Source organism: Pristiophorus japonicus, chromosome 2 (genome assembly GCF_044704955.1).
Source record: "Pristiophorus japonicus isolate sPriJap1 chromosome 2, sPriJap1.hap1, whole genome shotgun sequence".
NCBI lineage: Eukaryota > Metazoa > Chordata > Chondrichthyes > Pristiophoridae > Pristiophorus > Pristiophorus japonicus.
The window spans coordinates 304,454,665-304,474,320 of NC_091978.1; the positions used below are offsets into that span (position 1 = coordinate 304,454,665).

Consider the following 19,656-nt stretch of genomic DNA (forward strand, 5'->3'; position numbering starts at 1 on the left):
AGATAAATAAGTCTGAATGTCAGCTAAGACTAAGATCTGACCCGAGATGCTCTAGTGGGTAAACCAAATCTCTCCTCTATGGGCCATTAGTCTGCTCTGACTCATTCCAGCTTTCATCATTTCCCTTTGGAAAGTGGCTTACCTTCAATCAGCCTGTGAGACATTGAAATTCATTATAAATTGGAATCTTTATCCCTGATCTCGGTATCGCTAACTGCTTCCTCCCCAGCCTCTGCATTACTGTCAACCCAACTTCTTCAATATATATTTCCTACATTACAACAGTGACTACACTCCAAAAGTACTTCATTGGCTGTAAAACGCTTTGGTCATTGTGAAAGGTGGCCGTGAAAGACGCTATATAAATCCAAGTCTTTCTTCTATATCTTGAATGATGATAAAAAGATTAAGAAAATATTCAGTGAAATAAGATAAATGGTCTTTTTTCAAAGAATAGTTCACAGTAAGAATCTGCATTAACTTGATTATTGAGTATTCAACTGAGAACACAGCAGTATTATTTAACTCTTTAAAAACAATGGGGTTAGAAATCCACGGGGTTGGGGGTGGGGAGAAAGAGAGGCTGAGGTGTAAGTGCCGGGATTCGCCCTCCCGGGGCCGCTACCACTATCCCCACCAAGGTTTGCAGGGTTGGGGAAGATCAGGAATGACAGGTGCCCACAGCAGTAAGGGTGTGTCTGGGGTACCCACCTGCCAAGGAAGCTGCATACTGTGGTTTTGATTGCTGGGATCTGGGGAGGGGGCAGGACCCCTCTCGTAGGCAATTTACTAGCCCACTTGGATCCCTTCATAAGAGGCCAATAATAATTCAAAAATGTAATTATCACTCTTCAGGGGTCCAGAGCACAACTCATGTCTGGACCCCCAGTTGGGTCCCACTATTGACAATTGGCAGCCAGGTGAGACTAGGCGTTACACTAGGTGTACTGTCGCCGATGATACGTCAGGTGTCTGTGAGCCAGGAGAATGTTGGGAGCTTCCATCATGCCCTCTTATGACTCGTACAAGGCCCCATAGAATCACAAACATAAATCGTATCCAGGTCCCAGTCTAATTTTCTGCCCGATTGATGCAGTCCCATTGGAGTTAAGGCCAAAGTGTGGCGCAAAGGAGTGGATTATTGGCGCCAACATCATATATAATTTAAAAGAAAGTTGAACCCATGAGAAGCTCAGGGATGGAGGACTGAAAACTGAGGATAAAACCTAGTTCCAGAGAGCAGTTGCTGGGCCAATCTAGAACTGACATCATTTTACATGGGACAGATCCAGATCCAAAATAAAAAGGCAGAGAACTTACTTAAAGTTAAAAAAGTAATTCAAAATAAAATAGTAAAACTGGACATTCAAATAAATAATGCAAAATTAGATTGGAGTTAGCATATATACCATAGTGAGAGAGAATGAGGAAAAGCAAGAATAAATAGAACAGTGGAAAGTTGTTTATCTCCACAACACTCATAGCAATAGTGAATTAACAACGCCCACAGATAAAAGTCAATGTCATTTGCACTCGATTTTGTAATTATTTTTGTACTTATGAAGGGAGAGAAATGGGGACTAATTGATGACACGCAGAAAATCTAACTCTTCGAGTCCGCAAGCATTAAAGCTGCAGTGCCATACAGAGCAATAAAATGGAGGCTGTAAACACCTCTACACACCAACATGTTGCCAACATGTTATATTGGAGCATATTTATTTACAGTAAAGGTAATGGTGGATATAAGCCACCAGGGCTTATCTGCAGCCGTGTCTGATACTGCCATTTTTTGCTTCTAAAATACATGGCCAGTGACCATGGGCTTTTAAGAGTTAAAGCTTTAGTGAACATTGCAAATCCAAAATCTGATTGACTCACTAATCCACCCACAACAGTTACAATAAGGTTTATTGTATCTCAGGGATGCACTTCATGGCCTTGGTTTTAACTTGGGACGGGATCAGTGCAAGAGGAGTTCAGGGGAATGGAGCAGGGCGAGTGACAAGCTAATATAGTGACAAACTGATAAGGTGAAATTTTAGCTCCCAGGCCTCACTTACATTTCAAATTCGGCCAGAATCACTGACTGGCTGGCGGGCAGGATCAGAAATTCTGGCGACATGAGGCTGTAGTTGGGTACCAGTGGAAACGGTCCCTGGCACAGGTCCATCCATCAAAGAGCTCGAGGAGAAGAATCCCCATTATGTAAGGAGAGGAGGGGGGGCAGGGGGAGCCCGGTGCAGAGGTGACCCAAGTTTTCCTGGTGGAGCACAGAAGAGCGCTCCTGGTCCACAGTGAAACAAAGAAAAATTAAAACTTATCTCACTTGGCCTCTTCTGGCCCTGGCTGCTGTTCCTGCCACTGCTCTCCCACCCAGGCCTCAGGTTAAAATAGCACATCAGGCCCCAAAGACGTAATTGGAGCCCGGCCCACATATTTAATAAGATCTTGGGGTGGGTGTCTGTGCTGCCTGTGATTTAAAATTGCAGTCAGCCAGATCAGGGCAGGAAAGGAATGGGCAAGTCCCCCATTCCGCTTTAACTACTCTCTCCGCCCCTCCCACCTCGCCTGGTTTTTACCAGGCAAGGTAGATAAAATTGGGGTCCACATTCCTGGAATGGGTGGGAAGGCAAATTTGGTGAAAGGTAAAGCCCAGCTCATCTGCGACAGCTGAAATGTAAAAATACATACTGTGATATATTGTGAAAGCTTAAGTCTGGCACAGAATAGGAGGTGAAACACTTTCCTCTTTGGAAACGCCCAAAACACAAGCCAGGCATTGGAACAGAATATAAATCTATTGACATTCAATTCAGTTATCAATCGGGTACTATTTAAAAACCAGAAATCATGGGGAGTTTAAAATATGAGGTTACAGACTATCTTTACCGGTACTTCATGAGAACAATATTATCCACATTCCTCATGGTACATTGCAGGCAGTATTAACTTAAGCCATTCAATTATAAATTAGATGAAATTAAGCTAATTACCAACTTGATGGCCATTAAAGCCACTTCACAAGCAGCACACAGAAATAAAAGGGTAGAAATTTTCATGCTTGCGCCCATTTTTCAAATGTAAAATGGAACAATTCCTTTCAATTTAGCAGTGGGTGGCCTGTGCCCAGTTTGCGCAGACATTGATCCCACTGCAAAATATATGTGACCAATTTTTTAGACTTCCTGGACTTCTGGGTGAATGCCTAAAACAGATGTTACGAACTTTGACTATGCAAACTGGAGTCTAACACCTGCTAAAGGACAGCTTTTAAAAATTCAGCAGGGATGAGCGGGACAGATGTTGGACCTACCTGGTTCAGGATTCTCCAGCGCTCCTGGTGGCAGCCCACAAAAGGGAAGCAAAAAAAAACAGTTTGCAAAAAAAGCCCTTCCTGGAGAGCCAGGAGAAGCAGAAGCGCTCCTCCAAGCTCCACAGCAGTCCCGAAGACTGATGCCGGCCTTAGCTGAGACCACCTCCTGCTTGCTTACCCACCCACCCCCCAATTGCCTTCCTCCAATGATCACCTCCCCCCTCCTGATCAACCCCACCCTGATCGGCTGCCCCCCCTCCCAAGACCTACCTTACATCCACTGAATGCTGCCGGGCACTGAAAACATCGATGCTTTGAAGTTCACATTATAACAGCTGCAAAACAATGTTGCAGACGCTACACAACAGGCTGGCGAGAGTTAGCTAAGCAGATTGTTCAGTGCAGGAGCACTGGTAATTCGCAGCAGCTGCACATTGTCTGTCTGCTCTGCAGTGTGTTACAAGCTGAGCGGATTGGCTCAATAATTAAACAATCTGATGACTATAGTATTAAAACTTCCTTATGCATTTGAGGGATGTTACCTGTCAAAATATCACTCAAATCATGTGAGGTTACCTGATGGAATTGAGGGGATGGTCTTGTGTGCCATTGTGGCTGAAGTGCCACTTTACTTTGAGAACATTCATGCACCCTTTGCCCTGTATGCTGACACTTGGGTACCAAAGCATGTTATCAAGACAACTGCAACCTCACACTTTTTATACTCTATCGTCAGGACCAAACCATCCATAACAAAAGAGAAAGAGCAGGCGCAGGGGAAGTCCTAACCTTCATAAACTAATTCTATATGAGGAAGGAGGCTGTATAGGCTGTTGGAGAAAGGGAATTAAAAGGAATGCTACCAGTTCAGATTCATGATAACCTCTTTCTGCTCCTTCTTCTCATTCTATTCTCTCATTCACTTACTGGCAACAAAGCATATACTGAAACTCTTTATCATGTCACTCTTTCCACTAAAGCTATGTGCTGCTCAGTAGGACACCATTGTAACTCCTATAGAGCATAGAAGGAGGCCATTTGGCTCATCGTGCCTGTGCTGGTTCTTTGAAAAAGCTATCAAATTAGTCCCACTCTCTTGCTCTTACCCCATAACCCTGTAAATATTTTATTTGCAAATCCATTTTAAAAGTTACTATTGAATCTGCTTCCACCACCCTTTCAGGCAGTGCATCCAGATCATAACAACTCATTGCATAAAACAATTTCTCCTCATCTTCCGCAGGGGACACCACCTCACACCCACTATGACCAGCCAACACTTAGCATGGCCCAAGGCTTGCACAACAAACAGCCACTCAGCCAGGCAAAAAGCCCATACTCCAAGAATACCCACCCATCCCAAAGGGCCATAACCAGAGATAGAAGATAACCCCCGAAGTTGACCAGAACAATGCAGGATTTCCAAATACAACCCCATTCTGACCAAGGACGAGAAAGTCAAATCCAAACGCCAGACAGTGAGTTGGAATGGCACTTTGACTCCGCATAACAGCTGTGACTTTGTTTGAGAGATATTGAGGTCCAACGCCACCCAAACATGATAACTTAGATGAGGGGGGCGGGGGGGGGGGGGGGGGGCACTAATTATTAAATATTGAAAAGTAACACAAAGGGCCTCAAGCCATGACATGTGCAAAAATTGATGGATGGGGACCACCAACCTAATCAGTCAAGCATGCACATTGTGACCAGCATTCTCAAATGGATGAACATGCCACTGATATTTTCAAGACAATCTCAATCACGCTAATACACTAAAAAGGCAGAGACTTCAACTGCTCTTCAACTTATAGGCCCATAGACCTGCTCAAAACTGATTACAAATACTGACCTAGATCCTGGCCACTACGGTTAGTTCTTGTTGATCACACATGAGACACCAACACAACTGCCCTAATACTCTCTCTGGACACTAAGCATTTGATCAGATGGAGCAGCCATTTCTTCTCATTCCACTCGCATGAATGGCCTTTGGGAAAGTACTGTGAGGTGGATTAAAATCCTATACTCCAGCCACACATCCACCATGTGCACCAATGGCTTCAGTGTTACTGCATTCCTCCTCCATTGAGGGACAAAATAAGGATGGCACTTATTTCCCATTCCTCTTTCGGCATTGGTCATCATGCCCCTGGCAGCAACCATCAGTAGAAGCCAGAGGATCTGAGTAGGCTGGCAACATAGTTGATAAGAATCAAAGCTTTTCTCACTGGTGTTCATGTACTGGTTCTTGACTGGTTCTTGACACCTGGTATCATTTTGAGACACCTAACATCGAGAAAATTCATATAAAATGGCCTTACAGAGCACTTCACAGAAAGAAACAGGACACGCAAGAACAATCACAAATACATTTAGGATAGACTTTCATACCGAGTTAGTTGATGAGGGCTGTTTGCCTCCAGCTAGCTGCATCTATTGGGCACTTACTAACTAGCTTTGCTACTGAACAAAGAAAATCTCAACAGAAATTTAAGGGACACAGCTGGCTGATGCAGTTTCATTCTAATTTATACAAATTATATAAGATCTTCAAATAAAATACAGGCAAAAATTTACGCATTCATCACAGTAGGTAACTCGTTCCCATTTCACATATTTAAAAAGTATTGATACCTCACACCATAAATTTGACATATTTTCTCCTCTCCTCTTTCAAGATTCTGAATTTATTATAGATGTAAAAGGGCACCTCACGTCGTTCTAAGTTAATGGAGGCAAAATTGGCTGATGCCTGCAGCATGAAATGAGCTCTTAGCAAACCGGCAGCCCATTTTACACTGTGCCTCATTTTCCCTTACAATGAAAAAGAAAATAGAGCGCAGTGAAGAACAAGCTGCTGATTCGCTGTGCACCAGTTTCACACTACTGCTGTACTTCAATATTACTCCCAATTTGTTGCAAAATACTGCATTATATCAAAAGAAATGATGTTGATATTGTCGGTGCTCTTTAAATGCAGAGCAATCAAAATGCCTATTTTATTGTTAAAAAATACTTAAAATGCATAATGTATGGTTATAATGAAGAATAATGAGCCAAATGTTATATGATTCATAACATATTCATATTCATACCAAGAAAATAATTATATATCTCAGAGCGAGTGTTAGTGTAAGACAATACGGGCTATTAAACCCTACTTTCAATTTGATTTAACACTTTATCACTCAACAAAAGCAGTATTGAGGAAGTGCTGCACTGTCGGAGATGTTTTTCGATTGAAACATTAAATTGAGGCCCCCTCTTATCCTCTCAGGTGAACATAATATATCCTATGGGACAATTTGAAGAAGAGCAGGGGAGTCCTTGTTAGTATTCCCCTCCTTCAGCCGTGGCTCAGTTGGTATAACCCTTGCCTCTGAATCAGAAGGTTGCGTGTTTATCCCACTCCAGAGACTTGAGCACTCCAGTGCAGTACAGAGAGTGGCGCACTCTTGGAGGTGTCGTCTTTCAGATGAGATATTAATCCGAGGCACCGTCTACTCTTTCAAGTGGCCGTAAAAGATCCAATGGCACTATTTCAAAGAAGAGCAGGGAGTTATCCCCGGTGTCCTGGCCAATATTTATCCCTCAATCAAAATCACTAAAACAGATTATCTGGTCATTATCACATTGTTGTTTGTGGGAGTTTGCTGTGTGCAGATTGGCTGCCGTGTTTCCTACATTACAACAATGACTACACTTCAAAAAGTACTTCATTAGCTGTAAAGTGTTTTGGGATGTCCGGTGGTCGTGAAAGGTGCATGTCTTTCTTTCTTTCCTATTCCAAAAACACGAAGGTCAACTTTAATGGCTCAGATTTTATGGTGGTAATAACAGCAAATTATCATTACCCCTCTGAAACTGATCGTACTTTCAGGATTTAGCTAACGGGGGTAATATATTAGCATGGAGAGAGAATTGGCTAACTAACAGAAAAAACGAGTCAGGATAAATGGGTCATTTTCTGGTTGGCAAAAAGTGACTAGTGGGGTGCCGCAGAGATCGGTGCTGGGTCCTCAACTATTTACAATCTATATTAATGACTTGGATGAAGGGACCGAGTGTAATGTAGCCAAGTTTGCTGATGATACAAAGATGGGTGGGAAAACAAATTGTGAGGAGGACACAAAATATCTGCAAAGGGATATAGACAGACTAAGTGAATGGGCAAAATGTTGGCAGATGGAGTATAATGTGGGAAAATGTGAGGTTATCCACTTTGGCAGAAATAATAGAAAAGCAAATTATTATTTAAATGGAGAAAAATAGCAAAATGCTGCAGTACAGAGAGACCTGGGGGTCCTGGTGCATGAAACACAAAAAGTTAGTATGCAAGTACAGCAAGTAATCAGGAAGGCAAATGGAATTTTGGCTTTTATTGCAAGGATGATAGAGTATAAAAGCAGGGAAGTCCTGCTCCAACTGTACAGGGTACTGGTGAGGCCACACCTGGAGTACTGTGTACAGTTTTGGTCTCCGTATTAAGGAGGGATATACTTGCACTGGAGGCTGTTCAGAGAAAGTTCACTAGCTTTATTCTGGAGATGAGGGGTTGTCTTATGAGGGCCTATACACATTGGAGTTCAGAAGAATGAGAGATGATCTTATTGAAACTTATAAGATAATGAGGGGGTTCGACAAGGTGGATGCAGAGAGGATATTTCCACTCATGTCTCAGAATAAGGGGCTGCCCATTTAAAACTGAGAGGAGGAGAAATTCCTTCTCTCAGACGGTTGTAAATCTATGGAATTCTCTGCCCCAGAGAGCTGTGGAGGCTGGCTCATTGAATATATTTAAGGCGGAGATAGACAGATTTTTGAGCGATAAGGGAGTAAATGGTTATGGGGAGCTGAGTCCATGATCAGATCAGCCATAATCTTATTGAATGGCCGAGCAGCTCGAGGAGACAAATGACCTACTCCTGCTCCTATTTCTTATGTTCTTATGTTCTTATAAATGCAGAAATCCTGAAGTTGCATTCAATCATTCCCTGCTCTGCCAAATGTTGTGCTGTGGAACTTCCCAGAGCTGGTTAATGGCACAAATATAGGGAGAGAAATTTGGCATGTTAGGACCTCCAGCTAATGCCTGGTGGGGGCACTCACAGGGTGCTCAGGCAGTAGTAGGGAGAATCCTGCGCCACACGCAAATTAGCCAGCCCTATAGCACCAGTGATAATAGTCAACACCTTTCGCCATACAGATCATGACGTCAGCGAGCTCTGGGCATTCGATCTGCAAACTTAACTAGTGCCCCCGCCTTACCACCTCACGCCAGGGAGCGGAGGAGTGAACCAGCTGGCTGGTGGGGCACTACATAAAGGGATGCGCCACTGCTGTCAAGGAACTTCCATTCCAATGGTCAGTTATGAGTGGCAGTGAGTGCAGGATGTATCTGCAGCCACTTAGTCCCCGGACCATTGCAGGGCCATCACAGGACTTTGTATTTCATCCCAAAGCATCTCGCCGTTCTGCACTCCCTGAATCATTGGGGCTGGTGTGCAGACTCCAGTGACTCTCCACTTTAATGGCTGGAAGGCGCCTTCATCAATGCTCACTCCCGATTACACAACACCTCATATTCGTTAGCGAGTAGAGCCTAATGCCGCTCACCTATACTATGAGTGCCTCATTTAGCACTCACCTGCATTCTTTGAGCACAGAAACTGAATTTAACGGGCAGTGAAATTGAGATTCTCTGAAGTTAATGCCCCAACCGGGGCGATACCGAATTTCTAGCCCTTAAGCTTTTTTGCTGTAATAGCGCTGTTAAACACCCTCTAAAAAGTTAAAGCTTGTTGGAATACGTATAACTGAGTTCTTTAACAGTGTATTGACTGCTGAACAACCGTTCTGGCCCTGAAAAACAAAAACAAATTTTATATTTATGGAATGTCAAATTTCAACATTATGATAGAAAATTATTAGATAATAATAATTTTTTTTAAACATTTTAAATTTGTTTATCATATTTCAGCTTTTACCTTAATTTTTATTTTGCTGTCTGTAATTTTTTTACAAAATGAATTGAAGTAGTGCTTTTTATTTCCTGGTTTGCTATCTGTAAGAATTCTTCAATGTGATTGGCTGCTTAGACAGCTTGATGACATTACTGCTGCTCTCCACCGGGATCCCCTTTTGACAGCAGTACAATCAATTTAACATCAAGACAAATCCCATTTTCACCATGAGATCGCACAATCTTTGTGGGCAGTTTTCTTTGAGGTCAGCAGCATTCACCATCGTTTCGCCGCTGACCGCAAATTCCAGGCCAATACATGTACACCCACCCAGCTGAGACTGAATAACCCAATATGGATTAGGGACTCAACTTGAACCTTTCTGTTCTGTATGGTTCAATACCGCAGCAAGTGGCACATTTGCCCACTGAGCTAACTGGAGACTCTTCCCCGCTCTCTGTGTTTTGCACCTCTTCATTATCAATCATCTACTGTTACATTTATGTACCTGAATGCACGAGGTGAACTTCACAGCGATGTCTCTTAACTGTACAACATAAATCACTTGGAGGAGTCAGCTTTAAATAGCCCTGAAATTGACAGAAATAGAGCCTCTAAGATGCATGTGTCACGGGATAAGTTATGGCATTTGTCAAGCATTGAAGTATTAGTGTGTAATACTGATAATGCTGCAGGAATTTACATCATGTCAACAGGCACAATAAAATTGCAGCAAATGAACTGACACATTTAAAGTACTTGCGTGGATTCTAATGCAGGAAACTCTACATGTCTACATTTAGGTATATTATAATAGGTGGTCAAAAATCTACTACCCTTCTGTCACACTCCTAAGGTTAGTCTGAGGTAAAGGCTCGGAATTAGGTTGAGACCTGGATACATCGTGACCTAAATTTCTCTACTTGTGTTCATAGCACCTTGTTTTGGGGAACCTCTGTCCATCCCAAACAAGGACAATCATATCAGAGGGAGTGTGGCTGGGGGCTGCTGTGCTACCAAGCTATGAATTTTCTCAGCCCTGGCCTGAGTATTCATCAACAGGCCAGTATGCCACAAGGTGTGGAGGTCCCGGAAGTAGGGGCAGCCTGGGTGGTGGGCTTAGGCTGGGCCTTGTTTGGATGCCTGAAGAATTTTGCAGGAAATGGCCTCTTTGTAAAAGGGAGAATCAAAAAATGTTTCTTGGGCCAGTAGAGGCGGCCAGTCAGCAAGTTGCTGTTGAATATCAGTTTTCCAACCCCCCTCCCCCAAATTATTGGAGTCACCCAAAGTACACCCATAGTTTAAAATGAGAGAACATCCTCCTGACCCAACATACTCCAACTGGATCAGCAGTAGAGATTACCAACACTCTCACCTTTAAATTGTGAGTTCAAGTACCACTCCAGAGACTTAAGCAACAGATATCATAGGGAACAAGGGATCACCTACAGGAACGGGTTGAGACACTAAACCAGGGACAATATCTTGAGTAAACATGCACAACTATGTAAAGGACTACATGGAACAGATGTTAACACAAATTTTTTAACAACACCACATTAGCATGGTCTGCCAAGTTGGGATTCATTCGCAACTGGGGATGTGACTGGAACATTCCTGATTGTTACAAAAGACACAATACAAAAAACAAAATGCAAGAGTTTTTGATTCCAAAACAAGAAAATTGCATGGTATGAAATCTAATTACACACTGATTAAAGGTTATATCGATTTCCAGTCACCATTACTAAAGTAAATACATCAATGAAAACAATAGTCCTTGAGTGTCGTATATTGCGCTAAAATGGTGTATGCAGCGGTGCATTATCATCATTTTAATATGAAGTACGGTATAAATCTAAAAAGTAAGGTTTTGAATTGATTAATGTGACAATATTCTACAGAAAATGCTGGCAATCTCAACGGGTCAGACAGCATCTGCAGAGAGAAGCAGAGTTAACTTTTCAGGTTGATGACCCTTCGTCAGAACTGGTGAAAGTTTGAAATTAACACATTCTTAAGAGCACTGAAACGGGGAGGGGAGGTAAGAACAAAAGGGAAGGTCTGTGATAGGGTGGAAGACAGGAGATATATGAGAGACAGAAGGGATGATGGGCCAACTTGAGATGACAATGGCAGAAGTTAGAAAAAGATTTGTCTAGATAGGGTAGATTGGTAGAATAATTACCAGCTGGCATGGGAAACAGAGAGAGAAAAATAATACATAAAATCTGGGCCGAGGGGGGTGGGTTAAAAAAAATCTGGTTCATTCCGCAGTCAGCCTCAGCAACCCCTCCCCTTCCCACGGCACCTTCCCGTGCAAGTGCAGGAGATGCAACACCTATTCTTTTACCTCCTCCCTTCCCACAATCCAGGGCCCCAAATACTCCTACTCAATGAAACAGCAATTGATTTGTACATCTTTCAATTTAGTATACTGTATTCGCTGCTCAAGATGCAGACTCCTTTACATTGGGGAGACCAAACGCAGATTGGGTGACAGCTTTGTGAAACACCTCCGTCAGTCCTCAAGCTTGACCCCGAGCTTCACGTCGCCTGTCACTTTAATTCTTCGCTCCACTCCCACTCTGATCTCTCCGTCCTTGGCCTCCTGCACTGTTCCAATGAAACTCAATGCAAGCTTAAGGAACAGCACCTTATCTTTCGTTTAGGCACTTGATAGCCTTCTGGACTCAACATCGAGTTCAACAATTTCAGACCATAACCTCTGCCCATATTTTGCTCCATTTCCTCCTTTTCTTTTAAACTCCCTCCCCCTCGATCTTATGTATTTTTTTTCTCTTTCTCTGTTTCCCATGGCAGCTGGTAATTATTCTGCCATTCACACCCTACCAAGACAAATCTTTTTCTAACTTCTGTCATTACCATCTCAAGTTGGCCCATCATCCCTTTTGTCTCTCATATATCTCCTGCCTTCCACCCTATCACAGACCTTCCCTTTTGCTTTTTCCTCCCCTCCCCCTTTCAGTGCTCCTTAAGAATGTGTTAATTTCGAACTTTCGCCAGTTCTGACGAAGGGTCATCGACTTGAAAAGTTAACTCTGTTTTTCTCCACAGATGCTGCCTGCCCTGCTGAGATTTCCAGCATTTTCTGTATTTATTTCAGTTTCAGCATCCACAGTATTTTGCTTTTGTATGACAATATTCTATTTCGCTGAAATTATGCTTTCATCACACACTTACAGATATTGCGCATCACTGATGAAGAGCTTTGGGAGGAATTCTCAGTGGAAACACCCTCCGCAGGACTAACCTCAGGGCAGAGTGGCAATTAGCCTAAATGTCATGTATGAAGTAACAACATTTCCCTGAAGGTGACCTTTATCTGACTTCATGAAAGGCTGAATGGCATCATCCCAGAATAATACAGAGAAATTATGAAGTTTCACATTCATTGGATGTGGGTGCTGCTGGCAAGGCCAGCAATTATTGTCCATGCCTAATTACTCTTGAGATGATGGTGATGAGCTGCCTTCTTGAACCTCTGTGGTGAAGGAACTCCTACAGTGCTGTTAGGGAGGGAGTTCCAGGATTTTAACACAGCAAAGGTAAAGAAATGACGATATACTTCCAAGTCCGGATGGTGTGTAACTTGGAGGAGAACTTGGAGGTGGTGGTGTTCCCATGTAACTACTGTCTTTGTCCTTCAAGGTGGTAGTGATCGTGGGCTTTCGAGGTGCTGTCGAAGAAGCTTTGGCGAGTTGCTGCAGTTCACCTTGTGGATGGTATAAACTGCAGCCACAGTGCGCCAGTGGTGGAGAAAGTGCATGTTTACGGTGTTGGATGGGGCGCCGATCAAGTGGACTGTTTTGACCTGAATGCTGTTGAGCTTCTTGAGTGTTGTTAGAGCTGCACTTATCCAGGCAACTCGAGAGTATTCCATCACGCTCCTGACTTGTGCCTTGTTGGTGGTAGAAAGGCTTTGGGGAGTCAGGAGGTGAGACACTCACCACAGAATACACAACCTCTGACCTGTTCTTTTAGCCACAATATTTATGTGGCTGTTCCAGTTACGTTTCTGGTTAATGATGACCTCCAGGATGTTGTGCTGGGGGATTTGAAGATGGTACTGCCATTGAATGTCAAAGGGAGGTGGTTGGACTCTCTCTTGTTAAAGGTGGCATTGCCTAGCAGTTGTGTGGCATGAATGTTACTTGTCACTTATGGGCCCAAGCATGGATATTGTCCAGGTCTTATTGCCCAAGTGCACAGACTGCTTCACTATCTGAGGAATTGTGAATGGAACTGAACACTGTGCAATCATCAGTGCACATTCCCACATCTGACCTTATGATGGAGGGAAGGTCATTGATGAAGCAGTTGAAGATGGTTGATCCAAGAACACTGCCATGAGGAACTCTTGATGATTGGCCTCCAACAACCACAACCGTCTTCCTTTGTGCTAGGTATGACTCCAGCCACTGGAGGGTTTTCCCACTGATCCCATTGACTTCAATTTTACTAGGGCTCCTTGAAGCCATACTCAGTCAAATGCTGCCTTGATGTCAAGGGCAGTCACTCTCACTTCACCTCTGGAATTCTAGTTCTTATAGGAATTAATGGATATGGGGATAGGGCAAGAAAGTGGAGTTGAGGTCGAAGATCAGCCATCATCTTACTGAATGGCGGAGCAGGCCCGAAGGGCTGTATGGCCTTCTCCTGCTCCTAACTCTTATGTTCTTATTCAGTTCTTTTGGCCATGTTTGCATCGAGGCTGTAATGAGGTCTGGGGCTAAGTGGTTCTGGCACAACCCAAACTGAGCATTGGTAAGCAGATTATTGGTGAGTAAGTGTCGATTGATAGCACTTTTGATGACACCTTCCATCTCTTTGCTGAATATTATTGGCAGGCTGATGGGATGGCAATTGGCATTGTATTTGTACTGCTTTTTGTGGACAGGACATACCTGGGCAATTTTCCACATTGTCGGGTAGATGCCAGTTTTGTAGTTATATTAGAATAACTTGACTAGAAGAGTGGCTATTTCTGGAGTATAAGTCTTCAGCTCTACAGCCGGTATGTTGTTGGGGCCCATAGCCTTTGCTGTATCCATTGCACTCAGTCGTTTCTTGATATCACATGGAGTGAATCGAATTGGCTAATGACTGGCATCTGTGATTGGGGGGACCTCAGGTGGAAGCAGAGATGATCATCCACTTGGCACTTCTGGCTGAAGATGGTTGCAAACACTTCAGCTATGTGTTTTGCACTCACCTGCTGGGCTCCACCATCATTGAAGATGGAAATGTTGATGGAGCCTCCTTCTCCCATTAGTTGTTTAATTGTCCACCACCATTCACGACTGGATGTGGCAGGAATGCAGAACTTTGATCTGATCCATTTGTTGTGGGATCATCTAGCTCTGTCTGTAGAATGTTGCTTCCATTGTTTAGCATGCATGTAGTCCTGTCCTGTAGGTTGGCACCTTATTTTTAGGCATGCCTGGTGCTGCTCCTGGTATGCTCTTCTACACTCCTCACTGAACCAGGTTGGGTCTCTTGGCCTGATGGTAATGGTAGAATGAAGGATATGCCCAGGCCATGAGTTTACAGATTGTGATGGAATACAATTTCACAACATGGAGGAATACTGATTCATCAGCTGAGGGAGGGCGGTAGGTGGTAATCAGCAGGAGGTTTCCTTGTCCATGTTTGACCTGTTGCCATGAGACTGCATGGGATCTGAAGTCAATGTTGAGGACTCCTAGGCCCAGTCCCTCTTGACTGTAGACCACATGCCGCCACCTCTGGTGGGTCTCTCTTGCTCGTGGGACAGGACATACCCAGGGATGTTGAAGGAGAAGTCTGGGACATTGGCTGATAGGTATGATTATTACTATGTGAGTATGACTATATCAGGCTGTTGCTTGACCAGTTTGTGGGACAGCTCTCCCAATTTTGGCACGTCCCCAGATGTTATTGAGGAGGACTTTGCAGGGTCGACTGGACTGGGTGTGTTTTTGTCGTGTCCGAATCTGATGCCGAGATCAAAGTCTAGTGTTCCATCCATTTTATTCTTTCTTTTAGAAGTTTGATACAACTGAGTGGCTTTCTTGGCCATTTCAGAGAGCAGTTATGTGTCAACCATATTGCTTTTGGTCGGGAGTCATATATAGGCCACACCAGGTAAAGATGGTAGGCTTCCTTCCCTGAAGTACTTTAGTGAACCAGTTGGATTTTTAACGACAATCTGATAGCTGCATGGTTAACATTACTGATACTAGCTTTATATTCAAGATTTATTTAATTAACTAAATTCAAATTCACAAACTGCCATGGTGGGATTTCAACTTATGACTCCAGATTACTCATCATCATAGACGATCCCTTGAACGAGGATGACTTGCTTTCATACCAAAAGGGATGAGTTCACAGCTGTTTCAATGAAGGACCCGATATTCCAGTCCTAATCTAGTAACATAACCACTATGCTACCATGCTTGCGACTTTTGCTTGAGAAATTGTAAGCAAAAATTTTGTCTTGGACTTCGTGGTGCTTAAATACGTTCAATTTGAGAATCATTGTTGATACGGTCCTTACTACACAGTATAAATGCACACGAGGCCCATGCTTGAGAGAAGATCAGTCTGTGACCTGTCCTTTATTCCTTAGCACTCAAGTGATGAAGATGGGTGGAGCTTCCCCTTTTATACCTGAAGGTCCAGGTTAGGAGTGTCTCCCACCTAGTGGTCAGTGTTCTCACGGTGTACAACTTAGGTCAGTTTATACATGGGTTACAATGCTGGTTGAATTCATGACATCACCTCCCCCCCCAAAGTCTTATTGGGACCACAGGTTAAGTCTCTCTGGTGTTTTACGCTCCCTTGTAGAGCGCCTGAGTTGTTGGACGCTGGCCTGAGTGTCTGCTGTTTGCGGTGCCTCAGGCCTGTCCGGACTGCCTACAGTGACTGGGCTCTTCTCCCTTTGGTTCCGGTGTTCGGTCAACTGTGGTGGAGTGAACTCTATATCGTGTTCTTCCTCTGCTTCTTCTATGGGGTTGCTGAACCTCCTTTTTGTTTGATCCACATGTTTGCGGCAGATTTGTCCATTGGTAAGTTTAACTACCAGAATCCTATTTCCCTCTTTGGCAACCACAGTGCCTGCGAGCCATTTGGGCCCTGCAGCGTAGTTGAGGACAAAAACGGGATAATTTACATCAATACATCGCGCCCTCGCATTCCTGTCATGGTAGTCATATTGTGACTGGCGCCTGCTCTCGACAATTTCTTTCATGGTGGGGTGTATAAGGGATAACCGGGTTTTGAGCGTCCTTTTCATTAGGAGCTCTGTGGGTGGAACCCCTGTGAGCGAGTGTGGTCGGGATCTATAGGCCAACAGGAGGCGTGATAAGCGGGTTTGTAGGGAACCCCCTTGGATTCTGAGCATCCCCTGTTTGATTATCTGCACTGCTCTTTCTGCCTGGCCGTTTGAGGCCGGCTTGAACGGTGCCGTTCTCACATGGTTAATTCCATTGCCTGCCATGAAGTCCTGGAATTCAGTGCTTGTGAAGCACGGGCCATTGTCGCTGACCAAGATATCCGGTAGACCGTGGGCGGCGAAAATTGCCCGTAGAATATCTACCATGGCAGAGGATGTGCTTGAATTTAAAATGTCACACTCGATCCATTTGGAGTAGGCGTCTACTGCAACCAAAAACATTTTCCCCATGAACGGACCTGCGTAGTCCACATGGATGCGTGACCAAGGCTTGGCGGGCCATGGCCAGGGGCTAAGGGGGGCTTCCCTGGGCGCATTGCCCAGCTGGGCACACGTGTTGCACATGCGAACACAAAATTCCAGATCTGCGTCTATCCCTGGCCACCAAACGTGTGACCTGGCAATTGCCTTCATCGTGACAATGCCCGGGTGCCCATTGTGGAGTTCTCTGATGAACACCTCTCTGCCCATCTTGGGCATGATTACGTGGTTTCCCCACAGTAGGCAATCGCCTGAATCGAGAGTTCATCCTTGCGCCTGTGAAATGGTTTAAATTCCTCAGGGCATGCCCTGTACGTGGCTGCCCAGTCCCCATTATGGACACATTTCTTGATGAGAGACAATAGCGGGTCTCTATTTATCCAGACTTTAATCTGACGGGCTGTCACGGGTGAGCCTTCGCTTCCGAAAGTTTCAACAGCCATCACCATCTCAGCAGCATGCTCGGTAGCCCCCTCAGTGGTGGCTAGTGGGAGCCTGCTGAGTGCATCGGCGCAGTTTTAGGTGCCTGGTCTGTGCCGAATTGTGTAGTCATAGGCGGCTAACATGAGTGCCCACCTCTGTATGCAGGCCGATGCGTTTGCATTTATGGCCTTGTTGTCGGCCAAAAGGGACGTTAGGGGTTTGTGATCTGTCTCCAGCTCAAATTTCCTGCCAAACAGGTACTGGTGCATTTTCTTTACCGCATATACACATGCGAGCACCTCTTTTTCTACCATCCCATAGCCTCTTTCTGCCTGGGACAGACTTCTGGAGGCATAAGCTACCGGCTGTAACTGACCCTTGGCATTGACATGCTGCAACACACACCCGACACCATAGGACGACGCATCGCACGTTAACACAAGTTTCTTACATGGGTCATAGAGCGTTAACAGATTGTTGGAACAAAACAAATTGCGTGCTCTATTAAAAGCCCTTTCCTGGCTGTCCTTACCAGACCCATTCGCGACCTTTGCGTAGGAGCACGTGTAGCGTCTCTAGCAGCATGCTCAATTTGGCAAGAAAGTTACCAAAATAGTTCAGGAGCCCCAGGGACGAACGCAGCTCCGTCGTGTTACGGGGACTGGGTGCTCTCTGGATCGCTTCCGTCTTGGACGCAGTAGGGCTGATCCCGTCTGCTGCTACCCTCATCCCCAGGAATTCTACCTCTGGAGCTAGTAAAACGCTCTTCGCCTTTTTCAGTCGCAGACCTACCCGGTCCAGTCTGCGTAGCACCACCTCCAGGTTGTGTTCTTCAGTATCGTAACCCGTAATGAGGATGTCGTCCTGAAAAACCACCGTCCCTGGAATTGACTTGAGGAGGCTTTCCATATTTCGTTGGAAGATCGCGGCGGCCGAGCGAATCCCGAACAGACATCTGTTGTACTCAAACAACCCCTTGTGTGTCGTGATGGTGGTCAGGTTCTTCAACTCATTCGCCAGCTCCTGGGTCATGTAAGCTGAGGTCAGGTCCAATTTTGAAAAAAGTTTGCCACCGGATAGCGTCGCAAAGAGGTCCTCCGCTCTCGGTAGCGGGTACTGGTCTTGGAGTGACATCCGATTGATGGTGGCCTTGTAATCGCCACATATCCTGACCGACCCATCCGCCTTGAGCACTGGCACAATCGGGCTCGCCCAGTCACTGAATTCAACTGGCGAGATGATGCCTTCCCTCAGCAGGCGGTCCAATTCGCCTTCTATCTTTTCCCGCATCACGTACGGCACCGCTCTGGCCTTATGGTGTACTGGCCTGGCGTCCGGGTTTATGTGAATCACTACCTTGGCCCCCATGAAAGTGCCAATGCCGGGTTGAAATAATGAGTCAAATTTGTCCAGGATCTGTGAGCATGATACTCGATCCACAGAGGAAATTGCATTGACATCGCTCCATTTCCAGTTCATGACAGCAAGCCAACTCCTCCCAGTAGTGCGGGACCGTCCCCTGGGACAATCCAGAGTGGCAGTCTGTTCTCCGAATCTTTGTGGGTCACGACTACCGTGGCGCTGCCTAGCACCGGAATGATCTGCTTTTTGTAAATCCGTAGCTGTGCGTAAATCGGCGATAATTTTGGCCTCCTGGCCTTGGATGCCCACAACTTTTCGAACTGTTTGATACCCATCAGGGACTGGCTGGCACTCGTGTCTAACTCCATTGATACTGGGATGCCATTGAGGAGCACTTTCATCATTATCGGTGGCATCCTGGTGTATGAACTGTATACGTGCTCCACAGAACTCGCTGAACTTCAGCTTCCAGCGATTTCCCCCAGTGTCCATTTCTGCAATTTCTGCAGGTATTTTGCTCATCTCTGCAAACTCCAGCTGAGTGTGTACCTCCACGCCTCCAGCATGAGTTGCGGTTTGAAACAAAAGGTCCCTTGCCAATCGATCGTCCCTGACTGCCCCTGTTATTGTCCTTGAGTGCACCATTAATAGGTGTTGATGGCCCCATTATCCCTTGCAATGGCGTGAATCGCTGTTCAGCTTGCCATTGTCTCTGTCGAACTCCGTCTCTGGGTTCGACTAAATGTTGGGGCATGCCCGACTGCCCTTGTCTGTCTGGAGAACTGTGTGCTGCTTTAACAATGTTGAATCTCTGTCCCAACCATTCCTTAACACAGTACCTCTCGTCTGTTCTGCTAGTGGCCATGCTC

At 44.9% G+C, this 19,656-nt stretch overlaps 1 protein-coding gene across 5 annotated transcripts in view; it reads right to left on the minus strand.

Moving 5' to 3' along the window:
- The window catches only part of LOC139247491 (E3 ubiquitin-protein ligase MARCHF1-like), an 801,353-nt gene that overhangs the window by 517,426 nt on the left and 264,271 nt on the right, over positions 1–19,656 (minus strand). The gene's annotated exons all lie outside the window — the stretch shown is intronic.